Source organism: Aethina tumida, chromosome 7 (assembly GCF_024364675.1).
Source record: "Aethina tumida isolate Nest 87 chromosome 7, icAetTumi1.1, whole genome shotgun sequence".
In the NCBI taxonomy this organism is placed as follows: domain Eukaryota; kingdom Metazoa; phylum Arthropoda; class Insecta; order Coleoptera; family Nitidulidae; genus Aethina; species Aethina tumida.
Window position 1 is genome coordinate 9,223,144 of NC_065441.1, and position 15,757 is coordinate 9,238,900.

General features: G+C 27.4%; 1 protein-coding gene across 4 annotated transcripts in view; it reads left to right on the forward strand.

The window, feature by feature from the left end:
• LOC109601708 (uncharacterized) overlaps positions 1–15,757 on the forward strand; it is a 115,475-nt gene that overhangs the window by 44,929 nt on the left and 54,789 nt on the right. The window lies entirely within an intron of this gene.

The window sequence follows — 15,757 nt, forward strand, 5'->3', positions numbered from 1 at the left end:
TTAATTGATATAATCGATTTTCATTTGAAATTAACCGAAATGATAATTTTTATCGATAATTTTTTGTTACATTATAAATGGTTTTTAAATTACAGGAAATTATGGGTATTCTCACCCGACCTATCCTATTCTAATTGAATTTAACCTAACCTAATCTTGTTTAACTTATCTTAGTCTAATTTTATATATCCTAATAATTTTAAGATACTTTTATGTATTTTTTAAGAAATTTTATGTTTTTATTTAAATAATAAGGAAAAATGGTAATGAATATGTTTTATGAATTTAATTTTCAGTAAATAAAATTATTTTTTGTGTATTTTTGCTTGATTTAACTTAATCTAAGATTTATTTATTCTACTTTATACAACTTAATTATTTTAGAGACAATTAAAATGTTTTAAATTAATTTAAATCTTCATGTAAATAAAAAAAAGAAATTAATAATAACAATTATTTGATTTAATCAAATTTTGTTTCATAATTTTAATTTTTAAGATTTTCATTTGACAGTAACTGAAAGTTATGAATTTTTATCAATAATTTTATATTTAAATGATTTTTCAATTACGAGAAATGTTAGGTATTCTTACCCGACCTATCCTAATCCTTCTTAACCTATTCTAGCATAGTCTAGTTTCTTCTAATCCAGAGTATATTTTATATAAACTAATAATTTTAAGATACTACTAAGTATTTCAATAAATTCCATCAGCACTGTGACATTTTTGCGGATTCCTTATCTGATATAATTAAGTGTATTTTTGAAAATTTTCACATTTTATTTTAGTTTCCTTAATTATTTTTATTATTGTTATTTTGTATATGTATACTGATATTTATGTCATTATTATATTTCTATGTTTCCTGTAAATGGTTTATAACTATTGGAAATAAACATTGTTATTATTATTATTTCAAAATAATTTTATATTTTTATATAAATAATAAGTTTTATGATTTTTATTAATTGTCTGTGAATATTTTTTCGTCAATAGTTTTTTTATTTAAATGCTTTTTAAAGGAAGTTTCGTGTATAAGTCACATGATCTAACCTAATATAAAAAACTAACCTATCTTAGTCTTATTTTTTCTAATAAAAGTCTCTTATGTAACCTAATAATTTTAAAAAAACTTTTTAATAAACCTAGAATTTTTCTGATATGTTTATTGTTGAGGTACATATTTTTTGCCATTGTTACATTTCTACCTAGAATGTATTTAACTTTAACAAAATAAATAATTATCTTGGCATAAAGAATATTAAAAGTCAAGTTTGCTTTAATTTACATTAAAATCTTTGTTTGTTTGTTTGAACGACAAAACCAGAAACATCCATTTGCAGCATAACAAAGCTAATATACAAGATTACACAACAATGTGTATTTTTAGAACCGTAAAATCGTAATTAATCTCACAATTATATCAAGTTTGGGGACTTTAATCCACTAATGAGATGGAAAAATAACAATTATGAAACCGTGACAAAATCATATTGTTATGGCTGCGAAATTACTTGTTGGGGAATAGGATGAGAATGCTTAACAAAAGAATGTAATAATTGATCATTTTTTTGTATAAAATTCACGTTTGTTTAATAATTGTTAAAAAACATTAAGGTCAAATTCAATGTCAAGCGTTAACTGATTTCGAAATATTACTGGAATAATTATGAGTAATGCTATTACTTAAAAATTTGCTGTTTTAAATATGTGATCAGAATGGTACATGCACTTTTTGGCATGTTTTAAGAATAATAAATATGTTGTTATGAAATTAGTGAAATTCTTTCAGATTTAAGGAAAAATTCATTAAACATTTTAAAATGACAAATTTTAATTTTATATTTTAATTTTGAAATAACATTTACATTTATATCCAGAGAAAAAGTTGTTCGTTCACATTTTTCAAGAGATATTTCTATATAGTTATTAAACTAACTTAAAATGCCCATATGGTAATAACATTTAAATAGAAAATAGTAATAAATTTGAAATCAGTAAAAGGAAAAATATTCAGTATTTGAAATCGACGTACAGTATACAGAAAGATAGGAAAAGCCTTAAATGGTAATAACCATTTGTTTACCTTATAATACCACGCCATAAACAAAAACGTGCATCCAAGTATCGTTTCGACTGACATAAATCAAAAACGAGCCAAGTTGAACCGTTTTCAGAAATTCTTAAAACAGGGATTACAGAAGTCATTTGAGTGGAACAACCTTTACAATGGGCCCAGTTATTTCAAAATGTTAAATCCATTAGTCACTTTAATGGTAGACCTCGTGTACAAGGGAATACGCAATAAATAATTTCGATGGTCTTGTAGTTCAGCAATAAGTTGGGTTAGGATAAACAAAGGCTATTGTAATAAATGTCTGATAGTACAAACAGGGGCAGCTAAATTCGATAATGTTCCTTATTGTTCTCGCCTTACCGCCCTGTCACACTACAACTTGCCTCCTGGAGCAATTAATAATAGCTGATCTTCTTCGGTGCAAGGCGACGCTAATCTGCAATGATTTGTTGGCACCCCTCACGTTATTATTATATTCATATATGTTGATGGTGCCATAAATCATACCTAGACAAGACGGTAACTTAACGTCCCTCGTCAATTAAGCCATTCCCATATTAAGTTCTGAATGGTGTCCAGTAGACGCTGCAATGGAATTTCATCCGTCTGCAGCCCTTAATAAACTCGCCTGCTCTTAATAATTACTCATGACAGAGATGACACAAAGAGCTGTTAAAAATTGGATGCAATCTTTTTGACATTACACGAGACATGTTTAATTTTAGTTAAAAGAAACGACAAATGTATACAATGGAATGTTTCATATAAAAACCTACAACAAACGAATTTAATTTTTCTTTGTAATAGATTTTATGTACACAGGAAAGGGGAAAAAAGGGCTTAGGTCACAGGGTTGTTGATGTCATACATTATAGCTATTTGGAAGTAAATCTACAAAACTAATTTATTGTTTTATATGAATAAAAAAGTCTAATATTAATTTATTCCAATTAGGCAGTGTTTACAAGTAATTATATATTTTCAAGTAAATAGTAAGAGAAAGTATAAAAAGAAATCTTATAATTTTTATGATCATTTTTAATTAAATTCCATTTCAAATCTTTCATTGAGAAACATATTTTTCTTTAAATTATTGATTCTCACCAAGAAAAAATATTTTAATTTAAATAAAAATATTTACTAAAGCTTTTGCATTAATTAAGATTTCAGTGGAGTTATTTTAATTTAAGATGTAAATATATTTTTATTGTGTTTAATCAGATGAACTTAAATATCTTTAAATTATATAATTAGCTTCTGTTATTAGTAACTTAAATGTTTTAGCAATGGTAATTTCCCGAAAGCGTAAAAACGAAAACAACTTATTTAAAAAACAAACGGATCCGAATGGCGGTGTTCATTTAGAAAGCGAATTAAATCTGTAACAGAACAACAGATGTTACAAAACACCATGCATAAATATTCGCAGTTAAATAAGCCCTATTAAAGTGATTTCCAGTGATCATTCATTCCGGAACGGCTTATTAGGCAACTTCTGCAATTATCCGAATTTTTAATGAGCGAAACACATCCCAATGATTTTTGAGGGGGAATTTTAAAACGCTCAAGCGGAAAAAATTAACGTAATAACGCCCTGTGACTTACGACTGTACAAGCTGACGCGGAATTATGGTGAATTTGTTGGGGAGAATAATGTGGAAATTTTATTTTAAATGTGCCTCCAGAGCATTGTGGTTTAACATAATGGCACTGGTCTTACGTTAGTTTTGCAACGGACCAATTTTTTATCGATCAAATGTTGAATAATTACATTACGATTGATTTGAGTAATATTTACTGATTACTTTAGCGCAAATGGCACAATAAGTGTAACACAATGATGAATAGCTTCGTAATGTTTGTCGACCCAGTTTTGCAGTCCAGTCAATGAATAAATCGATGATTGATTTTTTATGAGTGGAGATAAAGAAAATTGTTTTCTTCGTACCATTAAACCATTAAATCGATAAATAATCAGTTTGAAAGATTAACTTCGAAGAAATGTTTTCGAAGTGTGTAATTGTGTCTGGTAAAATTTTTTTCAATATTCTTTTTATTTAAATGATATGATATCCGCAAATGGTTTATAGTCACTTTGTTCAACCTAAACTAATTCAACCTAGCCTAACCTCACGTATTTTCACCTATGGTAACCTCACCTTGTTAAACCTAATCTATTGTAACCTAATTTATTGTAACCTAATTTATTCTTTAATTAATTTAATAATTTTATAAGACATTTTAGAGAATCAAGAATTTTTTCTATTATCATAATTTTATTTTTTACTAAAGACTATATATTGAGTGTTCAATTTATTATGTAAATATGAAAGGAATTATTAGGAATTTTTTTCATAAGTTAATAAAATATAATAAATTTTCGTGATTTTTGCTTCAAAATCTTGATACCATAGTTATTTATTTTCTAAAATTTTTAAATTCTATGGATTTTAATTGTAATTTTTCATAATTCACTTTAAACTTAATTGAATATCGAAAACTTTTTAAACATTTTTAATAAATTTTAAATTTATTAAGTTTTTATCTTAAATTTTTCAAATATTCAGGATTTATGAAATAGTGTAATCTTTAATTAATTAAATAATTTTAAAAGATATCAAGAATCTTTTATTATTATTATAATTTTATTATTTACCACAGACAATTTATATATTGATTAGAATTTAATGTATGAACATGAAGAAAACGATTTTCTTCGTATTTTCACCTATGGCAACCTCACCTAGTTAAACCTCACGATTTAACCTAATCTATTGTAACCTAATTTATTGTAATCTAATTTATTCTTTAATTAATTTAATAATTTTATAAGACGTTTTAGGGAATCAAGAATTTTTTTCTATTATCATAATTTTATTTTTTACTAAAGACTGTATATTGTGTGTTCAATTTATGATGTAAATATGAAAGGAATTATTAGGAATTTTTTTCATAAGTTAATAAAATATAATAAATTTTCGTGATTTTGCTTCAAAATCTTGATACCATAGTTAATTTTTTCTAAAATTTTCATATTCTGTGGATTTTAATTGTAATTTTTCATAATTCTTTATAAAGTTAGCTAAATATCGAAAATTTTTAAAAAAATTTTAAATTTATTAAGTTTTTATATTAAATTTTTCAAATATTCAGGATTTATGAAATAATGTAATCTTTAATTAATTAAATAATTTTAAAAGATATCAAGAATTTTTTATTATTATTATAATTTTATTATTTACCACAGACAATTTATATATTGATTAGAATTTAATGTATGAACATGAAGAAAACGATTTTCTTCGTATTTTCACCTATGGCAACCTCACCTAGTTAAATCTCACGATTTAACCTAATCTATTGTAACCTAATTTATTGTAATCTAATTTATTCTTTAATTAATTTAATAATTTTATAAGACGTTTTAGGGAATCAAGAATTTTTTTCTATTATCATAATTTTATTTTTTACTAAAGACTGTATATTGTGTGTTCAATTTATGATGTAAATATGAAACGAATTATTAGGAATTTTTTTCATAAATTAATAAAATATAATAAATTTTCGTGATTTTTGCTTCAAAATCTTGATACCATAGTTAATTTTTTCTAAAATTTTTTCTGTGGATTTTAACTGTATTTTTTCATAATTCTCTATAAACTTAGTTGAATATCGGAAATTTTTTTAAAAATTCAATTTTGAATTTATTAAGTTTTTATCTTAAATTTTTCAAATATTCAGGATTTATATCCTAATGTTGCCTAGCCAAACGTAACCTTCCTTAGCCCAATGTAATCTTTATTTATTCTAATAATTTGAAAAATCTTTCTATAAATCTTGATTGATTTTGATATTATTAAAATTGTAGAGATATATTTTCGTCACGGTGTTTGAATCAAAAAATCGATGATTGATTCTTTATGAATAGTCATAGAAAACGACTTTCTTCGTACCATTAAATCGAAAAAAAATCGGTTTGAAAGGTTAACTGCTAGGATGTGTTTTCGATGTAATTGCGTCGGGTGTTTGTTACGGTTTTGTTGGTGCCAATTGCGATTTCGCAATAACGTGAGAGAATTCCACGCATCATTGTTAAACAAACCATAGTGTTACGTTTTTGGAAAGGAAAAAAAAAATAATGTAATGATGTGTTACATAAAGACATTTTAAGAAGTACACGGACGAAATAACCCACTTGGTACCAAACGCAGGCAACGAACCGCTGTTAATTCATAGCGAATAAATTCGAAGGGCACGTTACATTTCGGAGATTGCTTTTTCGCGACTCTAATAAAAGAAGTTATCGCACGGCTTTCATGTCTCTCGATTACATTCAATTCGAGTGTTTACAAACCCGTAGCAGGAACCTGAATGTGCAGTGTAAATCTGACGTTTTATTTAAATTCCGTTCGGAATTGGAACGTATCTTCGGGAGTTGTTCCGCTTGAACTAACCGATTTGGTTGGCCGAAAGTGATGTAAATTATGAACCGTCCTGGTAGATAACAATGGTCTCTTTACGAATGGAGAGTGTGAGAGGATCGCATTAAAAAGTCATCTCAAGTTCGATTAAATTGGCTGAATTATAATGGTATTATGAAAATAAGCCAATACATAAATTACATCTAATGATACTGTATCTTTAAGTTTAGCCAGTAATTGCTCGTCTACGATTCAATTAAGGCAAATTATGTTTTCACTTAGAGTTACAACATTATTAATGGTTCACACGATGAATTTGTGATGTGTGCGCTGAAAGAATGGAATTGAGTAATTGACATTTTGGTCATAACGATTGGACTACAATACTAATAGTTAAATAATGAATAAATTAGCTTATTCTTGATTTGATAACAACGTTGGTCCAGTATTGTTAATATTTTATTTGTAACCTTTTACTTTTTTTACATTTTATTGGGCAACAAATATTTCAAACGTAATGTAATTTTGCAGTTTTTAAGTTTAGCATCTAAGCACACATTTGTTTTGTTGAAAACTTTTAGTCTATAAAATTTAATCTTCAATGTTCAATTTTTGACGTAAAGATGAATGGGATTTCAAAAATTTGAGATCATAGCTTAATTTTCTATAAAAAATGTGTAGTTTTTGTCATAAATTCAGATCAAATTATAGTTGAATTTTTCTCAAAATTTTTACATTTTATAAATTTTAATAGTAATATTTCATACTTCTCTCAAAAAATTTTTTAAAACTTGAATGAATTTTTATTCAAAAATTCTAAGAATTTCAGAATTATATTATTATTATCAAAAAAAAAAAAATTGCCTACCATCAATTTTTTTCTAAACATTGTCAAAAAAATAGATTATACCTAACATTCGCATAAATGTCTGTATTATTGGCATTATTCTCCATATGGACTTAATTACCTAATGGATTAGTCGTTTCTAATTTTCTTATGTGTTTCATCAGATGCCAAATAGGGAAAATTACTGAACTGATCTTTGCAAAGCGGAAATGAGCAACGTTGTTCCGCATTTGCATTGTATTAGTGAAATCGGTAATATACAGACTTAAGCTCGAGTTTCATTCATCAGATATCAGTAACTATTTTAATAATGGATTGCTAAATTACTATTAATGAAGATTATTGTATTACTTTAGAATAATTGATAAATTAACTTGATATTTTTTGACGTTTATATAAAACGGACACAAATAAATTTCGCATCATGTTGTTAAATGTTAATAAAAGTGGTTAAAGAGAATTGGATGTCAAATTAATACTTTTATGAAGGGAATTATGTTTTGAAAAACCGTTTCAATATGAGTTAATTGAATTCTGATATCATATAAACAAATAAACAACAAAATGAATTAAAAATGTTTTCAATATTGGATAATTGTAAACGCTAATTAAACTAAATGAAAATTACGCCAGAATCATCTACTAACTTCCAAATTATTTATGCAGAATAAAATATTTTAATTGTATAAATATAATTAATAATGGTTTTTAGTTGATTTACATCGAAACAAAACCTAATTGAAAATAGGAAAACAGCTGACACTCCATAAAACCCTAAATCGCTACACTCTTAAAATAGTTTTAAAATTGATAAAGTTCTTCAGGTGTCTACCGCCATAAACAAAAATATTAAAAGCCTCATTTAAATTTATGAACAACTCCTACATGCATACTGTAATCCGGTACATTGAATAATAAATATATTATGAATTTTAAAAGGGAGAACTTTTATTGTTCAGTTATGCTGTACAAACAATTATTAAAGGCGAATCGGAAATTTGAATGCACTGGAATACTAAAAAAGCTTCGTAAACTCGTGCAAATAATGATACATTTCATAATTTAAAAACTGTGTAAAGGCCGTTAAAAATTGTTAATTGAAGCATTGCGCAACGGTGTGAAGGAAAATATAATTCATTAGTTTCCTTTTTAGATGCATATAATTAGTGATTATTATAGGTCAACGCGAAACAATGTGGGTAATAATAAAACTAATTATAATATCCTTTTGTTGGTGAGATTTTTAATTAATGTGGTGTAGGACAAATTCAGATTTGATGTTTGGAAAACAACTGGGCTAATTTCGAAATATTTCGATATACAATGTTACTGTAGTAATACCGATAATAAACAATCAGTAAAAATACAATTCCATTAATTATGTCAACAAATATGGCAGGTAATAATGTAATTAAAATAGGTATTTTAAAATAGGATGGATGTATGTGTTTATTGCATTTTTCATGACAAATAGTTTATTACTAAGCATTAAAAATATGCGTTGAATTGGGAATGTAGTTGTTGGAATTACTGATGAACTGGTCCATAAAAATACACAAAGCTTTGCAAAACATAAAATCAAAGTAAAATAAACATTTATTTGTTACACACAGATGTGTTACAATTAGTCAAAATGGCATTAATTAACCTGATTATTAAGGCAGTTCATTAAAATGTCTATTTTTACTTTGAAAACACAATGTTATATGTATATACAGGATGATTTCACTAACTGATCCATTTAAGGTTTATAAAGAACATAAAGAGATTTAAAGTTTGAAATTTTGGAGACAGCTTCAATAAGACGATGAAAATAGTTCCAGTACACTTCCGGTTCAACTGGAAATGATGTTAAATTTGTTTTTTCAAATTGAATTCTATAAATACACTTATTGTCATTGACATAAGAAATATTTTTAAAAATTAAAAAGTATTTTTTGACATATTTATTTTCTCAAAAAATGTTCTCACAGTTCAGTGATTATTTTAAAAATTAAATGCTATAGTTATTACTGACATTTCAGATTGATATCTTTTACTTAGCCTTCATAAACCTCTGTATCAGTTTTGTTTCGATTTGTTAAAGGAAGATATATAAATAAATATTCGCATTAAAGTGTAAAATATCATTGAAATCCGTATTGCAAAAGTATGCAAGGCCCTAAAGCCAAAAAACAAAACATGCCCAGGTGTAAATTTCGTAACGTAGACGAACACGGTGTTAGAACTGTTTGCTTCGATTATGCATTCGTTGATTTATCGGGGCACAAGATGCACAACCGTACGAATTTATGAACACTGGCACTGTGGAAGTAGAATTTACGATCAGTCGGATATGTATATTTGACAACCGTAATTCAGTCATATGAGACAAATGTGATTTATTATCCAGATAAACAAAACAAGACTGTGCATCAGGAAATTACCGACGTCGATGGATCCCTATAACTTCGAAGATGGGACTGTTGCAATTTCTGGAACTGGAAAAATTATAAGTATGATGAACATTTACATGGAATTAAGGCCGGGGAACTACCCATAAATTCTTTGTCGAACCTTTTGCAATATGTGGGATGTACAATTCTTTTTGAATTATTGAGTTATCCCTTGCAAATTTATTTAAAGTTAATACGAAATGATTAATATGGCTGAGACTGACCTAACCCAACGTTGCCTTGAAAGTATAACGCCTCTTCTCAAATAGATGTTAGATGTTTTCTTGGCGGTGAGTTATTAGTGTAGATTACCATGTTGTTCGCCAAAAGGTCGGGCTGATTTTTATTTTAGTGAGGATATATGGGTTGGGTCCGGATAAATAGAATGTTAAGTGCATGAAATAATGAAATCATATGAATTTTAATGAATTTAAACTTAAATTACTGATTTTATGATTTAACGGATGTACATAGATAGAAAAAATCAATTTTAAATTTATAAGGTATGATAAATATTTGTTAACATAATGCATAATATGTTGTTTTTAATTAAATAATATAATTACAAAATTTTATTATATAAACTCTGTGTTATTTACAGTAAAAAATACTAAAAGTACGCAGTTTAATAAATGTTTTAATAATTAAACTCTGTGTTTATTCAACAGAAATGTTTTATCCTTACAAAATAGTGTTTACAGAATAATAAAAGCTACAATAATGAAAATTTTAATTATACATATTTTAAAGTGTAAAAAAAGAATATTAAACAAGAAAGTTTTTCATTATAAAGTTAATTAATTTAAAATAAATATTTTTTAAACGTTTTTGTATTTATATACTTTGAAAAAATATTTTCTCCCTTTTAAAGACACTAAATATGCCAATAATACGTGAAAGTTAAATTAAGTTAATTTAATTATTTAAGTTAAAAAAGGTACATGAAATATTTATTAAGTTTTAGTTTCGCCATTAAATTTAAAATTAATTTATTATGAGTCATAAATATTTACTAGAGAACTATAATTTTTTATTACTATTGAAGTATTCAATAAATTACAGTTATTTTTAAAAGTTTTTTTACGTTATTAATTTTAGAGTAGGGCAAACACTTTTATAAAAATTTTATGGGGTAATAGTTAATTATCTGTTTTAAACATTAAAATTTATTAAGACTTTTATTGTCAAATGATAATAAAAAAGTTAATATATAAAATGTAAGTATTTTTATAAAGGAATATGGCATTTCAATTATATATTGTAAGGCTATAGTAATTATTAAATGAAATTCTAAAATTTTCATAAATTTTCTTTTTGAATTAAATAAGAAAAACTATTTCCAACCTAACCCAATCTATAATATACATAATCTACCTCATCCTGACCTAACCCATCTTATTCTAACATAGTGTCTCTCGTATTCTTCTTACAGATAACTAAATCCTAATTTATATATAAAATTAAGGACAATTCTCAATTAATGGAGATTACAAACTTTTTTTGCGTATGACGGAAACGCGAATTAAATGCCGGCAACGATTTATATCTCCCGTTGGAAATTACGTGTGAAGTAAGCACACCGTCGTGATAAATATCTCGGTTGGTGCAGAACAATGCTATCTCACTTAGACTCAGATTTGGGGACTCCGAGCCAAGGTAATCAATTATCTACTAATTGCTACACTTGCAACGTGATGCAATTGTGGTAGTGCTATTGTCTAAATATTTTAGCTGATTGATTTCTCTCCGGGAATTTGGGGTAATTAACGATTTTTTTTTGTGTTTTCTGCATCAGGGATCGTGCGGTAGTTTTTGATGCCGGGTTCCGGCGGTTGCGGCGCGATCGTATTAAAATGCGAACAGCTTAATAAGGATTAACAGGTCATAGTCCTGGCCGCCATTAAAGATTCATACTACAAGGCTCCGGGATCAGAGTTAACTCAATTAAGGACATCTGCGGCCTGGACTACTTCTCATCACTTAGTTTGTATGGGCAAACTTAATCCTAATTCAATTATTAACGTCATCTTACTGATTATGTCATCGCTTCAATTATAACTTGCTAATATGTCTTTAAACTAAAAGGAATTTTAACTTGGCATCGTCATTTGGGAAAATTAATATTGTTTGACTGGCAAACTTTAGACCTGTTTAATTTTCTGATGGCAAAGAACAAAGCTGGTCCGGTCTTAGGGGAATTGTATGACGTGTATGTAGGAACGGGGGACTGAAAGATATGAAACATTTTGTAGAGACGCATTTAATATTTTTTGTTTGGAAAGACCTCTTTATAAGATTGAGTTTTTATTAAAGTTTTTCTGTCATTTTTAAGCACAGGAATTTGCTGGAAAAAATATGTCTGCTTGTTATGATTATCAAAATGAACTACCCTTAAAATGAACCATATTCAGACCGCCAGCATATTAGGGTTGTTATTGTATTTTTTGCACACAATGCTTAGCAATTCTTATCATTTGTATTTTTAATTTTCAATCGCCGAAAATATTAATTTACATAAAAGCAACAATAATCGCTTTGTTGGATAAAAAGGCTGAAAGGGTCCGATCAGGCGTGTAACAAAAGCGTGAGCCTGTGGTGCGGCCCAATCGAGATATATTTAATAAATTTTATTTCGCATGTATTTGAATAAAGCTTCGGGTACAATTTGCATATTTTGAATGAAGAGCCCACTCGACTGCTGAATTGACTAATTTTGCAGTTGAACACACGCGACTCGAATCGACGACAATAAAACTAGATTTTTTAATTAGCCACACTTGTGTCCGGTCAACGTGTTCCAAATATGTAAATTATGCCTGGTCCCGTGCATTTCGCTTTGGCCCAACACAGATAGGGCTCGCCCTTTATAAAACCGGATTTGCATAACAAAAGCTTTACATTTACCAAGTGGAATTAGTGTCTTCATATAGCTGCCGTGACCATTGTCCCATTGCACACCAATTATGATTTAATAACATACCACCGACAATATATTTTATACTGGGGACAAAGGAGCTTTATTGATATTACATAGGCTTGGCCGCAACAGGAACTTTTCAACCTCCAAGACAACACACTCGTCACAATTATTATCTGAGCGAAATGTTGTCGTCGCTGTAGTCCTTTTTGACTTTGTTGTATATTGTAGTTGCAACAAAGGGCGCATACCCCGGGGGTTATGTTTTAACCAATTAAAACCATTCATTTTACTTTGACTGGGTTCCTCTGTATACACCCAAAAAAGTTCATCAAAATTCCACCAGTTGTAAAAAGCACTGGTTACCGTCGAACTTTCTATGTATAATTTAACTAAGCGACAGGGACTTTTAAATTTTAAATGCTCAAAAAATGCACAAAAATATTTTTAGATTAAGGCAGTAACAGCATTATAAAAAGCATTTCAAAAATACAAACATGGATGAGTGGAATTTGATGTCATGTAAATGGCCACCTCTATTCAGATAATCCGTTATCCTTTCAGAGAAGTTTATCATAATTTTCACGGATATGTGGTTCGATATGTTATCTGACCTTCAAAAAATAATCCGGAGTTGCCTCAAATGGTCCAATACAACGGATTACTAGCACTTTAACCTATTTTTTTTCATAATCTAATACTGAAAACACAAAATAAGGATGTGATTAAGTAGTTACACTACTTACAAAAAATCGGCCGAATGAAGTTAAAACCACCAAAAGCTTTTAGTCGTTCTATTACCTCGAGCACATCAAAATATTTACGGATGAAAAAAAAGTTATTAGATCGAACGGCTTTGCCGCCGATACGAGACCGTCGATAATAAGATTATATGGTGGACGGACCCCTAAAATAATGTAATATACTAATCCAAATCATCCGATCCATCCCATCCAACTTTGAAAACTACTGAGCGAATGGAATTGAATTCCGTCCACCCCGCACGCAGCCAAACCCCCGGCTTTTACCGATTCAGATTTTGTCGAATGAATATGTAATATGTTTGAAAATTGTTTCCGACAGCCGACATAACGATGGCCGGCGACAAAATTAAATTACAGATCAATCCCGGCAATTTAGGATGATTGCTTCGTTTTAAAAACGGGTAAAAGTTGTATGATTCGTGTATTCGGTTTTTAAAACACAAACAAAATGTACTTCAATAAAAATGTTCATTTTTTCACCTCTTAACTTTATTATCTTATCGTTTAATAATTTGTTAAAATTGATATAAGTATTGTGGAACTATGTAGTAATAATTTATAAACATATGTTTGTAACTCCTCAGGTATATTTTAACATTTAATATTTATATATGAATTTTTATGGTGTAATAATATATTTATTATTAGAAAAACAATAAGGAAAGATTATTGCAAGGCGACGATCTCTTTTTCACAACATCATAAATATTTTAGAAACATAAAAGAGTATTTTATAGTTTTACATTAAATAAGCACTTACTTTTAATAGTAAAACTAATTAAATTTCCTGACATAAACTTTCCAAAAAGGGACAGCATATCTGGAATTAGAAAATAATCCGAGTTAAATTATTCAATTCTAATTAATTTCTTTAATTATTCTGTCCTTTTTGCATAAAATTGTATAATATTAAAATAATAAAGTAAAAGCTTTTATTATAAAGTGAAACATATTAGTAAAATATGTCATATTCCATCAAGAGCAAAAAGCACTTTATCTCGTCAAATAAAATTTTTAGTCAATTTTATTAACTTTAGTGACGATGAAAAAAGACTACAACTTCAACACATGCACTATAAATGTTGGAAACTCATTAACACCTAAATAGGGTCATTTTATAGTACGAAAACGTTTTGCATTCCACTGTTCAGCATGAAGGAATACATTTGAATATAAAACACGCTCTTTTTCACAATACGTTTCGGTTACATTTGGTTAAACGTGCCTACCTGTTGATTAAGAAATCGCTCGTGTAACGTGACATAACGTCATAAAGGAATTATAAGTGCACTGTTCACTGAACACTTTTATTTGGACTTTTGAAAGCACTAATTGACAAATCTCAATGAAATTATGTTACTTACTTGTGATATTTTGGTGGATATTTTGGGAAATAACAATTATCCACATGTGCACATTTAGTTAGAAACTTTTAAATTTAAAGATTTTTACATTTACCAAACTTTATTATATAAAATGGCATAAAGAAGATAATAAATTAAATTTACAAGATAAAGTTTAGAACAATTTCAACTTCAAAATTTATCGCCCACAATTGTCTGTAAGAAGTCTGTAAGAATATAGTAAAATAGAACCATTGTTTTAATACTGAATTTTTTAACTTTAAATTGAAAGCTTGTATGTATTCTATCCAGTTATTGTTAAGATTAAGTTAGAACAATTTTATGCCTTTTTTTAGACTAAATTTGTCCAGCTTAAAATAGAAAAGTTATTACATTATATTTATTGCATTATTAGTTCTAGAATAAAATTAAATGATAAAGTAAAAACATTTTTAGAAAAATCAGGGAAAATTTCTCAAATTAATTTATCAAGCTTTTAAGTAAATTGAAAACTTGTTGTACTTATGCTAGTGTTTGTTATAGTTTTTAAGTAAATTGAAAACTTGTTGACATTATTGTTGTTTTTGTTATAGTGAATATAAAAATTAAACCAATTTTTTTAACAACATAAATAAGAATAATGTAGTACAGTAAAATTAAAATTCTTTTAGGAAAACCATTTCAGTAAGGTTAAATAGTTTGTCAAACTTTTTAATAGAAAATTTATTGATATTTATTGTATTGCATTAAGTTTTGAATTGAAATCTTGTTGATATTCATTCCATTTATTCTATTAATTATTACAGTTAAGATTTTAACTTTCAAATTAATTGACAATCATTCTTTGTCTCCATAGAAATAAAATAAGATCATTTTTAGCTTTGTTACTTAGCAAAATATTCAACGTTTTGTTGAAATAGATGCATTTAATGACAAATCAATAGAGAAACT